Consider the following 20,437-nt stretch of genomic DNA (forward strand, 5'->3'; position numbering starts at 1 on the left):
TCCAGATACTTCTCTTTATAACTGAGATTGCCCCCTGGAACTTCACATCAGTTGACAACTATGCATGAGTGGGCAGTGCTTGCCCTGGATCTGCCCACCCATTTATGTGCCGTCATAAAATAAAGCATGACTGACAGTTATCCTGGGCGTACACTACACAATTATCTGTCAGGCTATCTATCCAGTCTGGATGGATGGAATGAAAATCTGGTAATGTATTGGAGCAAATGTCAATTAGCCATTTGCTCCCAAACACTAGAAAAGTGGTCAAAAATGGTCATTACACAAATTGGTTAAACCCAAAATTTAACCAATTTGTTTAGGGGACCATTTTTGTCCATTTTTTAGTGTTTGAGAGTAAATCGTTGATGGTCATTTGCTCACATAGATAACCGGATTTCTATCCCAACCAGCCAGTGTTGGAGAGATGGTCTGCCAGATTACATAATGCATACCAGAGCCATAACTAGACTTTTTGGATCCCTGTGACAGAGAATTATATGCCCCCCCCCCCCCTCCCTCCCTCCCTCCCTCCCTCCCCCCCTCCCCATTTTTTCAATATGGACAAAAGGTGCATGCCTTGTGGGGAAGGGGCATAACAAGATTGGTCTCAGAGAAAGCACATGAGATATGAAGATATATCTAGTATACTTGACACTCAATGGTTTGTGGTATTGCCGGGGTGCCCTCCTTAAATGCATATACAGTCACACATGGCATGTTTGTGTAAATGGCATATCAGCAGTCAGCACTAACTGGTGACATGCCATTTGTACAAGTAAGCCATGTGTGACTAATATATACAAACATACACCTCAAACTATCATACCCAGGATTCAAACCTATAACCTGTTGAATTCTAATCAAACACCCTGCCCATTGAGCTACTTGATCCTGCATTTATTCTAACCTCCAAAAACAGATTCAGTTGCATTTTCCAGCGTGTATTGTTTGCGCCTTTGCAAATGTCTTACATCGACAAACTTATTTAGTACTATTTTGCAAATAGGGTTACATTGTCGCAACATTGTGTTCCCTAATTGCTTGAATTTTTAAATGCAAAAATTGATAAAGACACCTGATAATTGCTCTGTGGAGTCTTATTTTGTGTCTACTTCTTATCTACATTTAATTCCCTACCTCTAATCAAGGCATTTTTAAATGCTGGGCGCTGCCAGGACGTGAGGCCTACCTAGTCTTTAGATCTGAATTTGAATGTACTTGTGAACTAACTTAATTTCCTACTTCTAAATTCATTCCTAAATTCACTACTTACATTAATCCTGTAGTTGGGCATTTTGAGCCTTCAATTGTGGGCATTGTTTTGTGTCCAGACCAGCAGCTGGTGGTGTGCATTTGCTGGAAAGGCATCGAAGACCTCCGATATGCTGCATCTCCTGATGTGTGTCTGCCTCAAGTGGCTGTCAGCAAATGCATGCTAGACACCCCATTCCAAGCTGATTGTGACATCACGGAACATGCATCATAGAACAGGCATGCTAGAACATGGGTCTTCAACCTGCGACCCTCCAGCTGCTGTGGAACTACATATCCCAGCATGCCCTGCCTCAGTTTTAGCATACCTTAATAGCAAAACTGTGGCAGGGCATGCTGGGATGTGTAGTTTCACAGCAGCTGGAGGGCCACAGGATGAAGACCCATGTGCTAGAACCAAACCGCAGGTACATTGAATGCTAGCAAGCTGAATGTTTAAATCCTTTTTGTTCCGCAGCATTCCAATGCGGAAGATTCCATGGAACCAGAGATTATTCCATTGAGAAGGACATGCTGCCTGGATGACTGCACTGTGCAAATTAAATCACGGAGCTAGTTGGCTTGTGGGTGGCTCTGGTGACTGGGTGGTTGGGTGGGCGGTATGTCGGAGGTGGAGCACATGCAAATGAATGTGTATCATCCAGCTAGTGAGAGAGAAAACTAATGCAGGAGTGTGCCTGTTTGTCAGTGAGTTATGCACCTTGCCAGACGTCAAATCTACATGGAGCAACTGGAGGGGACAAGAGCAGGTTTGGAAAATATAGACAGAAGAGCATATATGCTGGCGCATTCTCCATGATTGTGTCAGCTTATGTTTTGGTGCACTGCACTTTCCTCCACTAAGTTTTAGCCATTTTGTTTAAACGCAAGTGTAGTTGCTTCTCGCTCTTTTGGCTGTGATATTGTATCGTGGTTGAAGAGTCTGCTGGAGGGATTGTTTTCTTCATTGGCGAGAGACTGAAGATATTCCAGGATGGAAGGCTTGGGAACACTATCTGTTTTTCAGTTGTGGAAGAGTTGAAAGACCGGATTGGACTACATTCTATAGTAAAGGGTATTTTTGTATTTATTAATCCTCCCTTTATATGTGTCTGTCTTTCAATAAAGCTTTGGGCTTGTGATTCCGTCACCCTCTTACACTCCACACCCATAGCCTTATTAACTATTGTATTGTTTAAATGTATAGTGCAGTTCATGATTTATAGTGTAGGCTGGCCTGTGCTGTAGTTCTTGAACTGTACTATACCGACAGCATTTGTATTGTGTTTTGGCTGTGCTGCAACACAGTACTTATGTGTGTAATGTTTATGTATGTTTTTTTTGCTTCTTTATGTCAATAAAGACTGCTTTTTCAATCCAATATCTGAAAACAATCAATGTTTATCTTTGATGGCAATAGAAGTGGTATGATATTTGCTGCTTTTGAAAGGCAATATCTGATATGTCCCCTATCTGGGAACCATATATTAAATGGCTTTTCAGAAAAGGGAGATGGGAGAAGAGCTTTCAGTACTTGTAGGACCGATGCACATTTCCTATTCAAGCCTCCAAAAACAGATTCAGTTGCATTTTCCAGCGTGTTTTGGATGCGCCTTTGCAAATGTCTTACATCGACAAACTTATTTAGTACTATTTTGCAAATAGGGTTACATTGTTGCAACATTGTGTTCCCTAATTGCTTGATTTTTTAAATGCAACAATTGATAAAAACACCTGATAACTGCTCTGCGGAGTCTTATTTTGTGTCTACTTCTTATCTACATTTAATTCCGTACCTCTAATCAAGGCATTTTTAAATGCTGGCGGCTGCCAGGACGTGAGGCCTACCTAGACTTTAGATCTGAATTTGAATGTACTTGTGAACTAACTTAATTTCCTACTTCTAAATTCATTCCTAAATTCACTACTTACATGAATCCTGTAGTTGGGCATTTTGGGACTTCGATTGTGGGCATTGTTTTGTGTCCAGACCAGCAGCAGGTGGTGTGCATTTGCTGGAAAGGCATCGAAGACCTCCGATATGCTGCATCTCCTGATGTGTGTCTCCCTCAAGTGGCTGTCAGCAAATGCCTGCTAGACACCCCATTCCAAGCTGATTGTGACATCACCGAACATGCATCATAGAACAGGCATGCTAAAACATGGGTCTTCAACCTGCGACCCTCCAGCTGCTGTGGAACTACACATCCCAGCATGCCCTGCCTCAGTTTTAGCATACCTTAATAGCAAAACTGTGGCTGGGCATGCTGGGATGTGTAGTTTCACAGCAGCTGGAGGGCCACAGGATGAAGACCCATGTGCTAGAGCCAAGCCACAGGTACATTGAATGCTAGCAAGCTGAATGTTTAAATCCTTTTTGTTCCGCAGCATTCCAATGCGGAAGATTCCATGGAACCAGAGATCCTTCCATTGAGAAGGACATGCTGCCTGGATGACTACACTGTGCAAATTAAATCACGGAGCCAGTTGGTTTGTGGGTGGCTCTGGTGACTGGGTGGTTGGGTGGGTGGTGTGTCGGAGGTGGAGCACATGCAAATGATTGTGTATCATCCAGCTAGTGAGAGAGAAAACTCATGCAGGAGTGTGCCTGCTTGTCAGTGGGTTATGCACCTTGCCAGACGTTAAATCTACATAGAGCAGCTGGAGGGGACAAGAGCAGGTTTGCAAAATATAGATAGAAGAGCATATATGCTGGCGCATTCTCCATGATTGTGTCAGCTTATGTTTTGGTGCACTGCACTTTCCTCCACTAAGTTTTAGCCATTTTTGTTAAGCTCAAGTGTAGTTGCTTCTCGGCCTTTTGGCTGTGATCTTGTATTGTGGTTGAAGGGTCTGCTGGAGGGAGGGATTGCTTTCTTCATTGGCGAAAGACCAAAGATATTCCAGGATGGAAGGCTTGGGAACACTATCCGTTTTTCAATTGTGGAAGAGTTGAAAGACCGGATTGGACTACATTCTGTAGTAAAGGATGTCTTTCTATTTATTAATCCTCCCCTTATATGTGTCAGTCTTTCAATAAAGCTTCGGGCTTGTGATTCCCTCACCCTCTTACACTCCACACCCATAGCCTTATTAACTGTTGTATTATTGTACAGTTTAAATGTATAGTGCAGTTCATGATTTATAGTGTAGGCTGGCCTGTGCTGTAGTTCTTGAACTGTACTATACCGTCAGCATTTCTATTGTGTTTTGGCTGTGCCGCAACGCGGTACTTATGTGTGTAATGTTTATGTATGTTTTTTTGCTTCTTTATGTGCATCGGTCCTACAAGTACTGAAAGCTCTTCTCCCATCTCCCTTTTCTGAAAAGCCATTTAATATATGGTTCCCAGATAGGGGACATATCAGATATTGGATTTCAAAAGCATCAAATATCATACCACTTTTATTGCCATCAAAGATAAACATTGATTGTTTTCAGATATTGGCTTGAAAAAGCAGTCTTTATTGGCATAAAAAAAAACATACATAAACATTACACACATAAATACAGTGTTGCAGCACAGCCAAAACACAATACAAATGCTGACGGTATAGTACAGTTCAAGAACTACAGCACAGGCCAGCCTACACTATAAATCATGAACTGCACTATACATTTAAACTATACAATAATACAACAGTTAATAAGGCTATGGGTGTGGAGTGTAAGAGGGTGAGGGATTCACAAAACCGAAGCTTTATTGTAACACAGACACATATAAGGGGAGGGTCAATAAATAGAAAGATATCCTTTACTATAGAATGTAGTCCAATCCGACCTCTGTGCTCTTCCACAACTGAAAAACAGATAGTGTTCCCAAGCCTTCCATCCTGGAATATCTTTGGTCTTTCGCCAATGAAGAAAACAATCCCTCCCTCCAGCAGACCCTTCAACCACGATACAAGATCACAGCCAAAAGGCCGAGAAGCAACTACACTTGAGCTTAACAAAAATGGCTAAAACTTAGTGGAGGAAAGTGCAGTGCACCAAAACATAAGCTGACACAATCATGGAGAATGCGCCAGCATATATGCTCTTCTATCTATATTTTGCAAACCTGCTCTTGTCCCCTCCAGCTGCTCTATGTAGATTTAACGTCTGGCAAGGTGCATAACCCACTGACAAGCAGGCACACTCCTGCATGAGTTTTCTCTCTCACTAGCTGGATGATACACAATCATTTGCATGTGCTCCACCTCCGACACACCACCCACCCAACCACCCAGCTCTAGCTGGCTTGGCTCTAGCACATGGGTCTTCATCCTGTGGCCCTCCAGCTGCTGTGAAACTACACATCCCAGCATGCCCTGCCACAGTTTTGCTATTAAGGTATGCTAAAACTGAGGCAGGGCATGCTGGGATGTGTAGTTCCACAGCAGCTGGAGGGTCGCAGGTTGAAGACCCATGTTTTAGCATGCCTGTTCTATGATGCATGTCTAGCAGGCATTTGCTGACAGCCACTTGAGGGAGACACACATCAGGAGATGCAGCATATCGGAGGTCTTCGATGCCTTTCCAGCAAATGCACACCACCTGCTGCTGGTCTGGACACAAAACAATGCCCACAATCGAAGTCCCAAAATGCCCAACTACAGGATTCATGTAAGTAGTGAATTTAGGAATGAATTTAGAAGTAGGAAATTAAGTTAGTTCACAAGTACATTCAAATTCAGATCTAAAGACTAAACACAAAACACAAAATAAGACTCCACAGAGCAATTATCAGGTGTCTTTATCAATTGTTGCATTTAAAAAATCAAGCAATTAGGGAACACAATGTTGCGACAATCTAACCCTATTTGCAAAATAGTACTAAATAAGTTTGTCGATGTAAGACATTTGCAAAGGCGCAAACAAAACACGCTGGAAGATGCAACTGAATCTGTTTTTGGAGGTTAGAATAGATGCAGGATCAAGTAGCTCAATGGGTAGGGTGTTTGATTAGAATTCAACAGGTTATAGGTTTGAATCCTGGGTATGATAGTTTGAGGTGTTATTTAATAAAGCATGTTTATATATTAGTCACACATGGCTTACTTGTACAAATGGCATGTCACCAGTTAGTGCTGACTGCTGATATGCCATTTGCACAAACATGCCATGTGTGACTGTATATGCATTTAAGGAGTGCACCCCGGCAATACCACAAACCATTGAGTGCCAAGTATACTAGATATATCTTCATATCTCATGTGCTTTCTCTGAGACCAATCTTGTTATGCCCCTTCCCCAGAAGGCATGCACCTTTTGTCCATATTGCAAAAATGGGGAGGGGGGGGGCATATAATTATCTGTCACAGGGCACCAAAAAGTCTAGTTATGGCTCTGGTATGCATTATGTAATCTGGCAGACCATCTCTCCTTTACTTGACAGAGATGTGCCTGAGCAGCGGCCCTCCCCAGCCCTATCCCAAATCATACTTATTTTGCATAGGAGATACCATGGTCATGAAGATTGTTCTCCCAGGGTGAGGTTCATTCATTGTATTCTGGGTATGCTGACCCCTGTGATTTCCCCAAATGTGGGAAACTCGACTGCATTATTTGTGGTAGTGGAGGACTGTGTTTGTGCTTTCCTCTGGTCAGCTCTGGTAAAAGTCAGATTTCTTTGTCTCAGATCTTCCTCTAGCCTTGTTCTTCTTTCGAGAATTCCCTTGTGCTGCCTCAGTTGGATCTCCTTCACTTGACAGGGGGGTACCCGAGCAGCGACCCTCCCCAGCTCTAGCCCAACTCCTACTTACCTGCCAGGTGAGATACTATGATCATGAAGGTGCTTCTCCCAGGGCAAGGCTCACCCATTGCACTCTGGGTGTGCTGCTCCTGCGATTTCCCCAAATGTGGGAAACTTGACTGCATAATTTGTGTTTCCCCTGGTCGGCTCTCGTATAATTCAGATCTCTTTGTCTCAGGTCTCTCTCCAGCCTAGTTTGCTGTCTGTTTCCACTTCTCTTTTCTTGAGCCGCTCCCTTCTATGCCCTTGCGCACTATCCTTACTTCTCCCGTCTGCTTACTTTGTGCCTTCCAAAGCACAATGCAAACTACAGGTAGTGCTGCAGGGCCCACACCCTTTTACTTGCCGTACAGAGCAGCTCTAGAGCTGTTACAGTGCCCAGCTGCTGCAAGAAATCAGCTTGTATGCTTCAGGGGCTGGGGCATAGCCAACATGAGCCCCACACCGAAGGAGGGTGGAGGTGTTTAATGCGAACTAGGGGTCATCCAAGCGCCGCAAAAGGCCGCCATGCCCTGCACGCCCCTTTTCTCTTTTCATATGCAGACGAGGGTTGAAGCCAACTTTGACCCACTGCTTGGATGACATCACCATATGCAAATCCATCTGCTGCAGGCCTTCCCCCAGGAATGCTTGCACTAGTTGTTGCATTTGGTTTGTTGTTTGGGGGTGCTTCAGTATTAGGCAGCCTTCTGCCCTCCCATGTTCATCTGAAAATATGTGTTCTCCCTGCAGTTGTTGTCCCCAGATGAGAGTTCCCTTGTGCTGCCTCAGTTGAATCTCCTTTACTTGACAGAGATGTGCCTGAGCAGCGGCCCTCCCCAGCCCTATCCCAAATCATACTTATTTTGCATAGGAGATACCATGGTCATGAAGATTGTTCTCCAAGGGTGAGGTTCATTCATTGCATTCTGGGTATGCTGACCCCTGTGATTTCCCCAAATGTGGGAAACTCGACTGCATTATTTGTTGTAGTGGGGGACTGTGTTTGTGTTTTCCTCTGGTCAGCTCTGGTAAAAGTCACATTTCTTTGTCTCAGATCTTCCTCTAGCCTTGTTCTTCTTTCGAGAGTTCCCTTGTGCTGCCTCAGTTGGATCTCCTTCACTTGACAGGGGGGTGCCCGAGCAGCGACCCTCCCAAGCTCTAGCCCAACTCCTACTTACCTGCCAGGTGAGATACTATGATCATGAAGGTGCTTCTCCCAGGGCAAGGCTCACCCATTGCACTCTGGGTGTGCTGCCCCCTGCGATTTCCCCAAATGTGGGAAACTTGACTGCAGAATTTGTGTTTCCCCTGGTCGGCTCTCGTGTAATTCAGATCTCTTTGTCTCAGGTCTCTCTCCAGCCTAGTTTGCTGTCTGTTTCCACTTCTTTTTTCTTGAGCCCCTCCCTTTTATACCCTTGTGCACTATCCTGACTTCTCCTCCTGTCTGCTTACTTTGTGCCTTCCAATGCACAATGCAAACTACACACCCTTTTACTTGCCTTACAGAGCAGCTCTGGAGCTGTTACAGTGCCAAGCTGCTGTAAGAAATCAGCTTGAATGCTTCAGGGGCTAGGGCATTGTCAACATGAGCCCCACACCAAAGGAGGGTGGAGGTGTTTAATGCGAACTAGGGGTCATCCAAGCGCCGCAAAAGGCCGCCATGCCCTGCACGCCCCTTTTCTCTTTTCATATGCAGATGAGGGTTGAAGCCAACTTTGACCCACTGCTTGGATGACATCACCATATGCAAATCCATCTGCTGCAGGCCTTCCCCCCGGAATGCTTGCACTAGTTGTTGCATTTGGTTTGTTGTTTGGGGGTGCTTCAGTATTAGGCAGCCTTCTGCCCTCCCATGTTCATCTGAAAATATGTGTTCTCCCTGCAGTTGTTGTCCCCAGATGAGAGTTCCCTTGTGCTGCCTCAGTTGAATCTCCATTACTTGACAGAGATGTGCCTGAGCAGCGGCCCTCCCCAGCCCTATCCCAAATCATACTTATTTTGCATAGGCGATACCATGGTCATGAAGATTGTTCTCCCAGGGTGAGGTTCATTCATTGCATTCTGGGTATGCTGACCCCTGTGATTTCCCCAAATGTGGGAAACTCGACTGCATTATTTGTTGTAGTGGGGGACTGTGTTTGTGTTTTCCTCTGGTCAGCTCTGGTAAAAGTCAGATTTCTTTGTCTCAGATCTTCCTCTAGCCTTGTTCTTCTTTCGAGAGTTCCCTTGTGCTGCCTCAGTTGGATCTCCTTCACTTGACAGGGGGGTGCCCGAGCAGCGACCCTCCCCAGCTCTAGCCCAACTCCTACTTACCTGCCAGGTGAGATACTATGATCATGAAGGTGCTTCTCCCAGGGCAAGGCTCACCCATTGTACTCTGGGTGTGCTGCCCCTGCGATTTCCCCAAATGTGGGAAACTTGACTGCAGAATTTGTGTTTCCCCTGGTCAGCTCTCGTATAATTCAGATCTCTTTGTCTCAGGTCTCTCTCCAGCCTAGTTTGCTGTCTGTTTCCACTTCTTTTTTCTTGAGCCCCTCCCTTTTATACCCTTGTGCACTATCCTGACTTCTCCTCCTGTCTGCTTACTTTGTGCCTTCCAATGCACAATGCAAACTACAGGTAGTGCTGCAGGGCCCACACCCTTTTACTTGCCTTACAGAGCAGCTCTGGAGCTGTTACAGTGCCAAGCTGCTGTAAGAAATAAGCTTGAATGCTTCAGAGGCTGGGGCATTGTCAACATGAGCCCCACACCAAAGGAGGGTGGAGGTGTTTAATGCGAACTAGGGGTCATCCAAGCGCCGCAAAAGGCCGCCATGCCCTGCACGCCCCTTTTCTCTTTTCATATGCAGATGAGGGTTCCAGCCAACTTTGGCCCACTGCTTGGATGACATCACCATATGCAAATCCGTCTTCTGCAGAACTTCCCCAGGAATGCTTGTACTAGTTGTTGCATTTGGTTTGTTGTTTGGGGGTGCTTCAGTATTAGGCAGCCTTCTGCCCTCCCATGTTCATCTGAAAATATGTGTTCTCCCTGCAGTTGTTGTCCCCAGATGAGAGTTCCCTTGTGCTGCCTCAGTTGAATCTCCTATACTTGACAGAGATGTGCCTGAGCAGCGGCCCTCCCCAGCCCTATCCCAAATCATACTTATTTTGCATAGGCGATACCATGGTCATGAAGATTGTTCTCCCAGGGTGAGGTTCATTCATTGCATTCTGGGTATGCTGACCCCTGTGATTTCCAAAATGTGGGAAACTCGACTGCATTATTTGTGGTAGTGGGGGACTGTGTTTGTGCTTTCCTCTGGTCAGCTCTGGTAAAAGTCAGATTTCTTTGTCTCAGATCTTCCTCTAGCCTTGTTCTTCTTTCGAGAGTTCCCTTGTGCTGCCTCAGTTGGATCTCCTTCACTTCACAGGGGGTGCCCGAGCAGCAATCCTCCACAGCTCTGGCCCAACTCCTACTTACCTGCCAGGTGAGATACTATGATCTTCACTGTTAGGGCAATCAGGATGTGGAATTCCCTGCCAGGGAAGGTGGTAATGGCGGACTCTGTAATTGGATTTAAAAAAGGAATGGATACATTTCTGAATGAAAAAGCTATCCAAGTTTATAATACTTAAAATATCAACATGGTTAATCCGGGGGTAACATGAGTTGTAGTAGCTAACTAGTCATAATACATTATTAAGCAAGTATGTAGAATCATCACAACTTAAAACAGGTTGAACACGATGGGCAATTTGCCTCTATTCAACCTCAAAAACTATGTTACTATATGTTACTATATTACTATGTTACTGTAGTATACAGAACACCACAATGCAATGAGCAGTGATAGTGAGCACTGATGAGGATACTAGAACTGACACTGAGCAGCAAGATGCAGCACTGGACTATTAGTAATGTACTGTAGTATGCTGAGCACAACAATGCAGCACAAGACAATGAGCAGTGATACTGAGCACTGATGAGGATACTACTGAGAACTGACACTGAGCAGGAGAGACACACTACTAGTATTACTGAGCAGCAATAAGTATCCACTGATACTGAGCACTGATATTGAGATTTCCACTGAGAGAACATAGCCACGTCCTCTCCGCTCTCTCTTCAATGCACGAGTAAAAATGGCGGCAACGCGCAGCTCTTTATATGGAATCCGAATCTCGCGAGAATCCGACAGCGGGATGATGACATTTTCCCTTGTTCATAGAATTTGGGAGTCATTTTGATCCCAAAGTATTATTAACCTCAATAACCATAATTTCCACTCATTTTCAGTCTATTCTTAACACCTTACACCTCACAATATTATTTTTAGTCCTAAAATTTGCACCGAGGTCGCTGGATGACTAAGCTCAGCGACCCAAGTGGCCGACACAAACACCTGGCCCATCTAGGAGTGGCACTGCAGTGTCACGCAGGATAGCCCTTCCAAAAAACACTCCCCAAACAGCACATGACGCAAAGAAAAAAAGAGGCGCAATGAGGTAGCTGTGTGACTAAGCTCAGCGACCCAAGTGGCCGACACAAACACCTGGCCCATCTAGGAGTGGCACTGCAGTGTCACGCAGGATGGCCCTTCCAAAAAACACTCCCCAAACAGCACATGACGCAAAGAAAAAAAGAGGCGCAATGAGGTAGCTGTGTGACTAAGCTCAGCGACCCAAGTGGCCGACACAAACACCTGGCCCATCTAGGAGTGGCACTGCAGTGTCACGCAGGATGGCCCTTCCAAAAACACTCCCCAAACAGCACATGACGCAAAGAAAAAAAGAGGCGCAATGAGGTAGCTGTGTGACTAAGCTCAGCGACCCAAGTGGCCGACACAAACACCTGGCCCATCTAGGAGTGGCACTGCAGTGTCACGCAGGATGGCCCTTCCAAAAAACACTCCCCAAACAGCACATGACGCAAAGAAAAAAAGAGGCGCAATGAGGTAGCTGTGTGACTAAGCTCAGCGACCCAAGTGGCCGACACAAACACCTGGCCCATCTAGGAGTGTCACTGCAGTGTCACGCAGGATGGCCCTTCCAAAAAACACTCCCCAAACAGCACATGACGCAAAGAAAAAAAGAGGCGCAATGAGGTAGCTGTGTGACTAAGCTCAGCGACCCAAGTGGCCGACACAAACACCTGGCCCATCTAGGAGTGGCACTGCAGTGTCACGCAGGATGGCCCTTCCAAAAAACACTCCCCAAACAGCACATGACGCAAAGAAAAATGAAAGAAAAAAGAGGTGCAAGATGGAATTGTCCTTGGGCCCTCCCACCCACCCTTATGTTGTATAAACAGGACATGCACACTTTAACCAACCCATCATTTCAGTGACAGGGTCTGCCACACGACTGTGACTGAAATGACGGGTTGGTTTGGACCCCCACCAAAAAAGAAGCAATTAATCTCTCCTTGCACAAACTGGCTCTACAGAGGCAAGATGTCCACCTCATCATCATCCTCCGATTCATCACCGTGTACATCCCCCTCCTCACAGATTATCAATTCGTCCCCACTGGAATCTACCATCTCAGCTCCCTGTGTACTTTGTGGAGGCAATTGCTGCTGGTCAATGTCTCCACGGAGCAATTGATTATAATTCATTTTAATGAACATCATCTTCTCCACATTTTCTGGAAGTAACCTCGTACGCCGATTGCTGACAAGGTGAGCGGCGGCACTAAACACTCTTTCGGAGTACTACTTGTGGGAGGGCAACTTAGGTAGAATAAAGCCAGTTTGTGCAAGGGCCTCCAAATTGCCTCTTTTTCCTGCCAGTATACGTACGGACTGTCTGACGTGCCTACTTGGATGCGGTCACTCATATAATCCTCGACCATTCTTTCAATGGTGAGAGAATCATATGCAGTGACAGTAGACGTCATGTCCGTAATCGTTGGCAGGTCCTTCAGTCCGGACCAGATGTCAGCATCAGCAGTCGCTCCAGACTGCCCTGCATCACCGCCAGCGGGTGGACTCGGAATTCTGAGCCTTTTCCTCGCACCCCCAATTGCGGGAGAATGTGAACGAGGAGCTGTTGACCGATCAAGTTCCACTTGACTTGATAATTTTCTCACCAGCAGGTCTTTGAACCCCTGCAGACTTGTGTCTGCCGGAAAGAGAGATACAACGTAGGTTTTAAATCTAGGATCGAGCACGGTGGCCAAAATGTAGTGCTCTGATTTCAACAGATTGACCACCCGTGAATCCTGGTTAAGCGAATGAAGGGCTCCATCCACAAGTCCCACATGCCTAGCGGAATCGCTCTGTCTTAGCTCCTCCTTCAATGTCTCCAGCTTCTTCTGCAAAAGCCTGATGACGGGAATGACCTGACTCAGGCTGGCAGTGTCTGAACTGACTTCACGTGTGGCAAGTTCAAAAGGTTGCAGAACCTTGCACAACGTTGAAATCATTCTCCACTGCGCTTGAGACAGGTGCATTCCACCTCCTATATCGTGGTTAGATGTATAGGCTTGAATGGCCTTTTGCTGCTCCTCCATCCTCTGAAGCATATAGAGGGTTGAATTCCACCTCGTTACCACTTCTTGCTTCAGATGATGGCAGGGCAGGTTCAGGCGTTTTTGGTGTTGCTCCAGTCTTCTGTACGTGGTGCCTGTACGCCGAAAGTGTCCCGCAATTCTTCTGGCCACCGACAGCATCTCTTGCACACCCCTGTCGTTTTTTAAATAATTCTGCACCACCAAATTCAAGGTATGTGCAAAACATGGGACGTGCTGGAATTTGCCCAGATATAATGCACGCACAATATTGCTGGCGCTGTCCGATGCCACAAATCCACAGGAGAGTCCAATTGGGGTAAGCCATTTTGCGATGATCTTCCTCAGTTGCCGTAAGAGGTTTTCAGCTGTGTGCGTATTCTGGAAAGCGGTGATACAAAGCGTAGCCTGCCTAGGAAAGAGTTGGCGTTTGCGAGATGCTGCTACTGGTGCCGCCGCTGCTGTTCTTGCGGCGGGAGTCAATACATCTACCCAGTGGGCTGTCACAGTCATATAGTCCTGAGTCTGCCCTGCCCCACTTGTCCACATGTCCGTGGTTAAGTGGACATTGGGTACAACTGCATTTTTTAGGACACTGGTGAGTCTTTTTCTGAGGTCTGTGTACATTTTCGGTATCGCCTGCCTAGAGAAATGGAACCTAGATGGTATTTGGTACCGGGGACACAGTACCTCAATCAAGTCTATAGTTGGCTCTGAAGTAATGATGGATACCGGAACCACGTTTCTCACCGCCCAGGATGCCAAGGCCTCAGTTATCCGCTTTGCAGCAGGATGACTGCTGTGATATTTCATCTTCCTTGCAAAGGACTGTTGGACAGTCAATCGCTTGGTGGAAGTAGTAAAAGTGGTCTTACGACTTCCCCTCTGGGATGACCATCGACTCCCAGCAGCAACAACAGCAGCGCCAGCAGCAGTAGGCGTTACACTCAAGGATGCATCGGAGGAATCCCAGGCAGGAGAGAACTCGTCAGAATTGCCAGTGACATGGCCTGCAGGACTATTGGCATTCCTGGGGAAGGAGGAAATTGACACTGAGGGAGTTGGTGGGGTGGTTTGCGTGAGCTTGGTTACAAGAGGAAGGGATGTACTGGTCAGTGGACTGCTTCCGCTGTCGCCTAAAGTTTTTGAACTTGTCACTGACTTATGATGAATGCGCTGCAGGTGACGTATAAGGGAGGATGTTCCGAGGTGGTTAACGTCCTTACCCCTACTTATTACAGCTTGACAAAGGCAACACACGGCTTGACACCTGTTGTTCGCATTTCTGTTGAAATACTTCCACACCGAAGAGCATTTTTTTTTGGTATTTTCACCAGGCATGTCAATGGCCATATTCCTCCCACGGACAACAGGTGTCTCCCCGGGTGCCTGACTTAAACAAACCACCTCACCTCCCCAGCGCCAGCAACACCCATATCCTCCTCATCCTGGTGTACTTCAACACTGACATCTTCAATCTGACTATCAGGAACTGGACTGCGGGTGCTCCTTCCAGCACTTGCAGGGGGTGTGCAAATGGTGGAAGGTGCATGCTCTTCACGTCCAGTGTTGGGAAGGTCAGGCATCGCAACTGACACAATTGGACTCTCCTTGTGGATTTGTGATTTTGAAGAACGCACAGTTCTTTGCTGTGCTTTTGCCAGCTTAAGTCTTTTCATTTTTCTAGCGAGAGGCTGAGTGCTTCCATCCTCATGTGAAGCTGAACCACTAGCCATGAACATAGGCCAGGGCCTCAGCCGTTCCTTGCCACTCCGTGTGGTAAATGGCATATTGGCAAGTTTACGCTTCTCCTCCGACGATTTTTATTTAGATTTTTGAGTCCTTTTTTTACTGATCTTTTGTGTTTTGAATTTTACATGCTCTGTACTATGACATTGGGCATCGGCCTCGGCAGACGACGTTGATGGAATTTCATCGTCTCGGCCATGACTAGTGGCAGCAGCTTCAGCACGAGGTGGAAGTGGATCTTGATCTTTCCCTATTTTTGGAACCTCAACATTTTTGTTCTCCATATTTTAATAGGCACAACTAAAAGGCACCTCAGGTAAACAATGGAGATGGATGGATACTAGTATACTTATGGATGACGAGTGACTGACGACACAGAGGTAGCTACAGCCGTGGACTACCGTACTGCGTCTGCTAGTATAGAGATGATAATTAATGATATAAAAAAAATATATATATAACTACTGTAGGTATATATTATATAATGACGGACCTGGTGGACACTGTCAGCAGACTGCTAAACTACTAGTATGAAGAAGATAGAAAAAAAACTTCACCACAGGTAGGTATACAATTATGGACGAGTGACGACACAGAGGTAGGTACAGCCGTGGACTACCGTACTGCGTCTGCTAGTATAGATAATATACTAAATATATTACTACTGTAGGTATATAATATAATGACGGACCTGGTGGACACTGTCAGCAGACTCCTAAACTACTAGTATGAAGAAGATAGAAAAAAAACCCCACCACAGGTAGGTAGGTATACAATTATGGACGAGCACTGACGACACAGAGATAGCCACAGCCGTGGCCTACCGTACTGCGTCTGCTAGCATAGATAATATACTAAATATATTACTACTGTAGGTATATAATATAATGACGGACCTGGTGGACACTGTCAGCAGACTGCTAAACTACTAGTATGAAGAAGATAGAAAAAAAAAACCCACCACAGGTAGGTATACAATTATGGACGAGTGACGACACAGAGGTAGGTACAGCCGTGGACTACCGTACTGCGTCTGCTAGTATAGATAATATACTAAATATATTACTACTGTAGGTATATAATATAATGACGGACCTGGTGGACACTGTCAGCAGACTCCTAAACTACTAGTATGAAGAAGATAGAAAAAAAAACCCCACCACAGGTAGGTATACAATTATGGACGAGCACTGACGACACAGAGATAGCCACAGCCGTGGACTACCGTACTGCGTCTGCTAGTATAGATAATATAATAAATATATTACTACTGTAGGTATATAATATAATGATGGACCTGGTGGACACTGTCAGCAGACTCCTAAACTACTAGTATGAAGAAGATAGAAAAAAAAAAACCACCACAGGTAGGTAGGTATACAATTATGGACGAGCACTGACGACACAGAGATAGCCACAGCCGTGGACTACCGTACTGCGTCTGCTAATATAGAGATGATAAAGATGATAGAGATGAAAAAAAAATATAACACTACTGCAGGTAAATATTTATATAATATAATGTATGACGGACCTGCTGGACACTGTCAGCAGAATGCGTTTATAGAATAAAAAAAAAAAACACCACAGGAGTGTTTAACTTTTTCAGGCAGACAATATACTGGTGGTCACACTGGCAGCAAAAGTGTGCACTGTACTCCTGCTATAACTGCTCCCCAGTCTCCCCCACAATTAAGCTGTGTGAGCAGTGAGTACTCAGCACAGTCAGATATACATAGATGATATATCATGCAGCACACTGAGGCTGAGCACATATATGGTATGTGTATCGTTTTTTTTCAGGCAGAGAACGGATTATAAATAATAAAACTGGTGGTCACTATCAGCAAAACTCTGCACTACTGAGTACTCCTGACAAGTTCAACTGCTCCCCAAATTAGTAGTAAATCAAATGTCACTCGTCTCTATCTTCTAATCTAAACGGAGAGGACGCCAGCCACGTCCTCTCCCTATCAATCTCAATGCACGTGTGAAAATGGCGGCGACGCGCGGCTCCTTATATAGAATCCGAGTCTCGTGAGAATCCGACAGCGGGATGATGACGTTCGGGCGCGCTCGGGTTAACCGAGCAAGGCGGGAGGATCCGAGTCTGCTCGGACCCGTGCAAAAAAGGGTGAAGTTCGGGCGGGTTCGGATTCCGAGGAACCGAACCCGCTCATCTCTAATGGCCACCCAGCATGACGCCTCCCTTCTTGACCATGCTGTAATTGCAGTCGCACTGCAGTTCAGCGTGATCATAAAAAATGGTGTAGCCTCCTGCTGGTGCAGACTGTATGTGCGCGCAGGAAGCCGCCACCATTTTTGTGATCACAGCGGCTGAATGTGATGTCATACAGCCGCTGTGACCACGCCCCCTGTGTCTCCTCCATTGCAGACCCCATTTTGAAGCCTTGCCCCCGCACCGCTCCATCCCTGACTTGGAAATGGAGTGTTGCTGACCCCCCTCTCCCCCCCTGCCCCGATTGACAGGCAGAGGCGATCGCATTCTCTGCGGGGTGCCGCAGAAAATGCAGGCACATGCGTATGCTCTTAGCAATTTTTGCAGTTGGATCGCTTATTGTGATTGCAATCCAACCTGAATCAGGCCCTATTACCTATCACAATGCGCTGCGGGCAGTACAAAATTGGTTTAATATAGGAGAAAAACCCCCAGACCTGTGCTCCTTAACTGTACCTGGTGGCTAGTGGAGCGGCTGCCCAGTAATCAGTGTCCACGCCAGTGCGCACACGGTCCACCCCCTACGGCCACGCTCCCCTTCATCAGCGGCCTCGTGATCCGGAAGGGCGGTGTGTGTGTGACTGACCTTAGGAAGAAACCGGAGCCTCCGCTGCAGTGACCCAGCAACCAGGGCACGGGAGTATACAGCGCCGCTGGGAGTGATTAAGCTGCAGTAAAGATGTCTATTAGACCTAGCCTGCTGCAGCCCTTGTAGATTCTCATAAAACAAGTTCTTCTTTTCTTGTCAAAATTAATAGCTAAGAATAGGCTGCCTGAGGCAGGCCCCTGTTAAGTGGCCTGCTACTGAAGGCACCAACTACAAACTGAGCTCCCTGTTCATGGAAGCGGGGTTATAGAGGAGAATGCACTGAGCTTCTTGGGAACAGTCAAAAGCTTTGAGCCGGTTGGTGCCTCAGATCAAGATCCTACTCTACACCCCAATGTGAATCCTTGTGGAGTCCAGTGTACCCCACAGAAGAAATTAATGTGTCACACCCATTGGCAGCAACCTTAGAATAGCTGCTGACGGGCACAATTGAGAAAGGAAGGGGGGGACACATTTGAATCCAACACATAGATGCAATTCAAATATGTAATTTGTACCTTCCTATTTTAAAATATAATGGATGAACCTCACCCTGTGAGAACAATCTTCATGATCAAGAGATCTCATTTGCAAAATAAGTATGAGTTGGGATAGGGCTGGGGAGGGTGGCTGCTCGGGCAGCCCCTCCCCCGTCAAGTTAAGGAGATTCAACTGAGGAAGCACAAGGGAACTCTCGTCTGGGGACAACAACTGCAGGGAGACCACATCTTTTCAGATGAACATGGGAGGGCGGAAGGCTGCCTAATACTGAAGCACCATCAAATATCAAACCATATGCAACAACTAGTACAAGCATTCCTGGGGGAAGGTCTGCAGAAGACGGATTTGCATACGGTGATGTCATCCAAGCAGTGGGCCAAAGTTGGCTGGAACCCTCATCTGCATATGAAAAGAGAAAAGGGGCATGCAGGGCATGGCGGCCTTTTGCGGTGCTTGGATGACCCTTAGTTCGCATTAAACACCCCCACCCTCCTTTTGTGTGGGGCTCATGTTGGCTCTGCCCCAGCCCCTGAAGCATTCAAGCTGATTTCTTGCAGCAGCTGGGCACTGTAACAGCTCCAGAGCTGCTCTGTAAGGCAACTAAAAGGGTGTGGGCCCTGCAGCACTACCTGTAGTTCGCATTGTGCGTTTGAAGGCACAAAGTAAGCAGACAGGAGGATAAGTCAGGATAGTGCGCAAGGGCATAGAAGGGAGCGGCTCAAGAAAAGAGAAGTGGAAACAGACAGCAAACTAGGCTGGAGAGAGACCTGAGACAAAGAGATCTGAATTATACGAGAGCCGACCAGGGGAAACACAAATTATGCAGTCAAGTTTCCCACATTTGGGGAAATCGCAGGGGCAGCACACCCAGAGTGCAATGGGTGAGCCTTGCCCTGGGAGAAGCACCTTCATGATCATAGTATCTCACCTGGCAGGTAAGTAGGAGTTGGGCTAGAGCTGGGGAGGGTCGCTGCTCGGGTACCCCCCTGTAAAGTGAAGGAGATCCAACTGAGGCAGCACAAGGGAACTCTCGAAAGAAGAACAAGGCTAGAGGAAAATCTGAGACAAAGAAATCTGACTTTTACCAGAGCTGACCAGAGGAAAGCACAAACACAGTCCCCCACTACCACAAATAATGCAGTCAAGTTTCCCACATTTGGGGAAATCACAGGGGTCAGCATACCCAAAATGCAATGAATGAACCTCACCCTGGGAGAACAATCTTCATGACCATGGTATCTCCTATGCAAAATAAGTATGATTTGGAATAGGGCTGGGGAGGGCCGCTGCTCATGCACATCTCTGTCAAGTAAAGGAGATTCGACTGAGGCAGCACAAGGGAACTCTCATCTGGGGACAACAACTGCAGGGAGAACACATATTTTCAGATGAACATGGGAGGGCAGAAGGCTTGCATAATACTGAAGCACCCCCAAACAACAAACCAAATGCAACAACTAGTGCAAGCATTCCTGGGGGAAGTTCTGCAGAAGACGGATTTGCATACTTTGATGTCATCCAAGCAGTGGGTCAAAGTTGGCTTCAACCCTCATCTGCATATGAAAAGAGAAAAGGGGCGTGCAGGGCATGGCGGCCTTTTGCGGTGCTTGGATGACCCCTAGTTCGCATTAAACACCTCCACCCTCCTTTGGTGTGGGGCTCATGTTGGCCATGCCCCATCCCCTGAAGCATTCAAGCTGATTTCTTGCAGCAGCTGGGCACTGTAACAGCTCCAGAGCTGCTCTGTAAGGCAAGTAAAAGGGTGTGGGCCCTGCAGCACTACCTGTAGTTTGCATTGTACATTGGAAGGCACAAAGTAAGCAGACGGGAGCAGAAGTCAGGATAGTGCACAAGGGTATAGAAGGGAGGGGCTCAAGAAAAAAGAAGTGGAAACAGACCG

The 20,437-nt window shown here is 46.5% G+C and overlaps 9 non-coding genes across 9 annotated transcripts; 7 read left to right on the forward strand and 2 right to left on the reverse strand.

Moving 5' to 3' along the window:
• Window positions 1-6,674: 6,674 nt before the first annotated feature.
• Window positions 6,675-6,838, forward strand: LOC135017495 (U1 spliceosomal RNA). Its single transcript, XR_010215314.1, has one exon. It is a non-coding gene; the product is annotated as a U1 spliceosomal RNA (small nuclear RNA).
• A 152-nt stretch (window positions 6,839-6,990) lies between these two features.
• On the forward strand, window positions 6,991-7,153 carry LOC135017421 (U1 spliceosomal RNA). The gene has a single exon (XR_010215246.1). It is a non-coding gene; the product is annotated as a U1 spliceosomal RNA (small nuclear RNA).
• A 671-nt stretch (window positions 7,154-7,824) lies between these two features.
• On the forward strand, window positions 7,825-7,988 carry LOC135017300 (U1 spliceosomal RNA). The gene has a single exon (XR_010215130.1). It is a non-coding gene; the product is annotated as a U1 spliceosomal RNA (small nuclear RNA).
• Window positions 7,989-8,140: 152 nt separating this feature from the next.
• On the forward strand, window positions 8,141-8,304 carry LOC135017363 (U1 spliceosomal RNA). Its single transcript, XR_010215191.1, has one exon. It is a non-coding gene; the product is annotated as a U1 spliceosomal RNA (small nuclear RNA).
• Window positions 8,305-8,959: 655 nt separating this feature from the next.
• On the forward strand, window positions 8,960-9,123 carry LOC135017318 (U1 spliceosomal RNA). The gene has a single exon (XR_010215147.1). It is a non-coding gene; the product is annotated as a U1 spliceosomal RNA (small nuclear RNA).
• Window positions 9,124-9,275: 152 nt separating this feature from the next.
• Window positions 9,276-9,438, forward strand: LOC135017503 (U1 spliceosomal RNA). The gene has a single exon (XR_010215317.1). It is a non-coding gene; the product is annotated as a U1 spliceosomal RNA (small nuclear RNA).
• Window positions 9,439-10,111: 673 nt separating this feature from the next.
• Window positions 10,112-10,274, forward strand: LOC135017319 (U1 spliceosomal RNA). Its single transcript, XR_010215148.1, has one exon. It is a non-coding gene; the product is annotated as a U1 spliceosomal RNA (small nuclear RNA).
• A 9,043-nt stretch (window positions 10,275-19,317) lies between these two features.
• Window positions 19,318-19,480, reverse strand: LOC135017403 (U1 spliceosomal RNA). Its single transcript, XR_010215228.1, has one exon. It is a non-coding gene; the product is annotated as a U1 spliceosomal RNA (small nuclear RNA).
• Window positions 19,481-19,632: 152 nt separating this feature from the next.
• On the reverse strand, window positions 19,633-19,796 carry LOC135017609 (U1 spliceosomal RNA). The gene has a single exon (XR_010215406.1). It is a non-coding gene; the product is annotated as a U1 spliceosomal RNA (small nuclear RNA).
• Window positions 19,797-20,437: the final 641 nt, after the last annotated feature.

This window comes from Pseudophryne corroboree, unplaced genomic scaffold (assembly GCF_028390025.1).
Source record: "Pseudophryne corroboree isolate aPseCor3 unplaced genomic scaffold, aPseCor3.hap2 scaffold_316, whole genome shotgun sequence".
NCBI classification, from domain to species: domain Eukaryota; kingdom Metazoa; phylum Chordata; class Amphibia; order Anura; family Myobatrachidae; genus Pseudophryne; species Pseudophryne corroboree.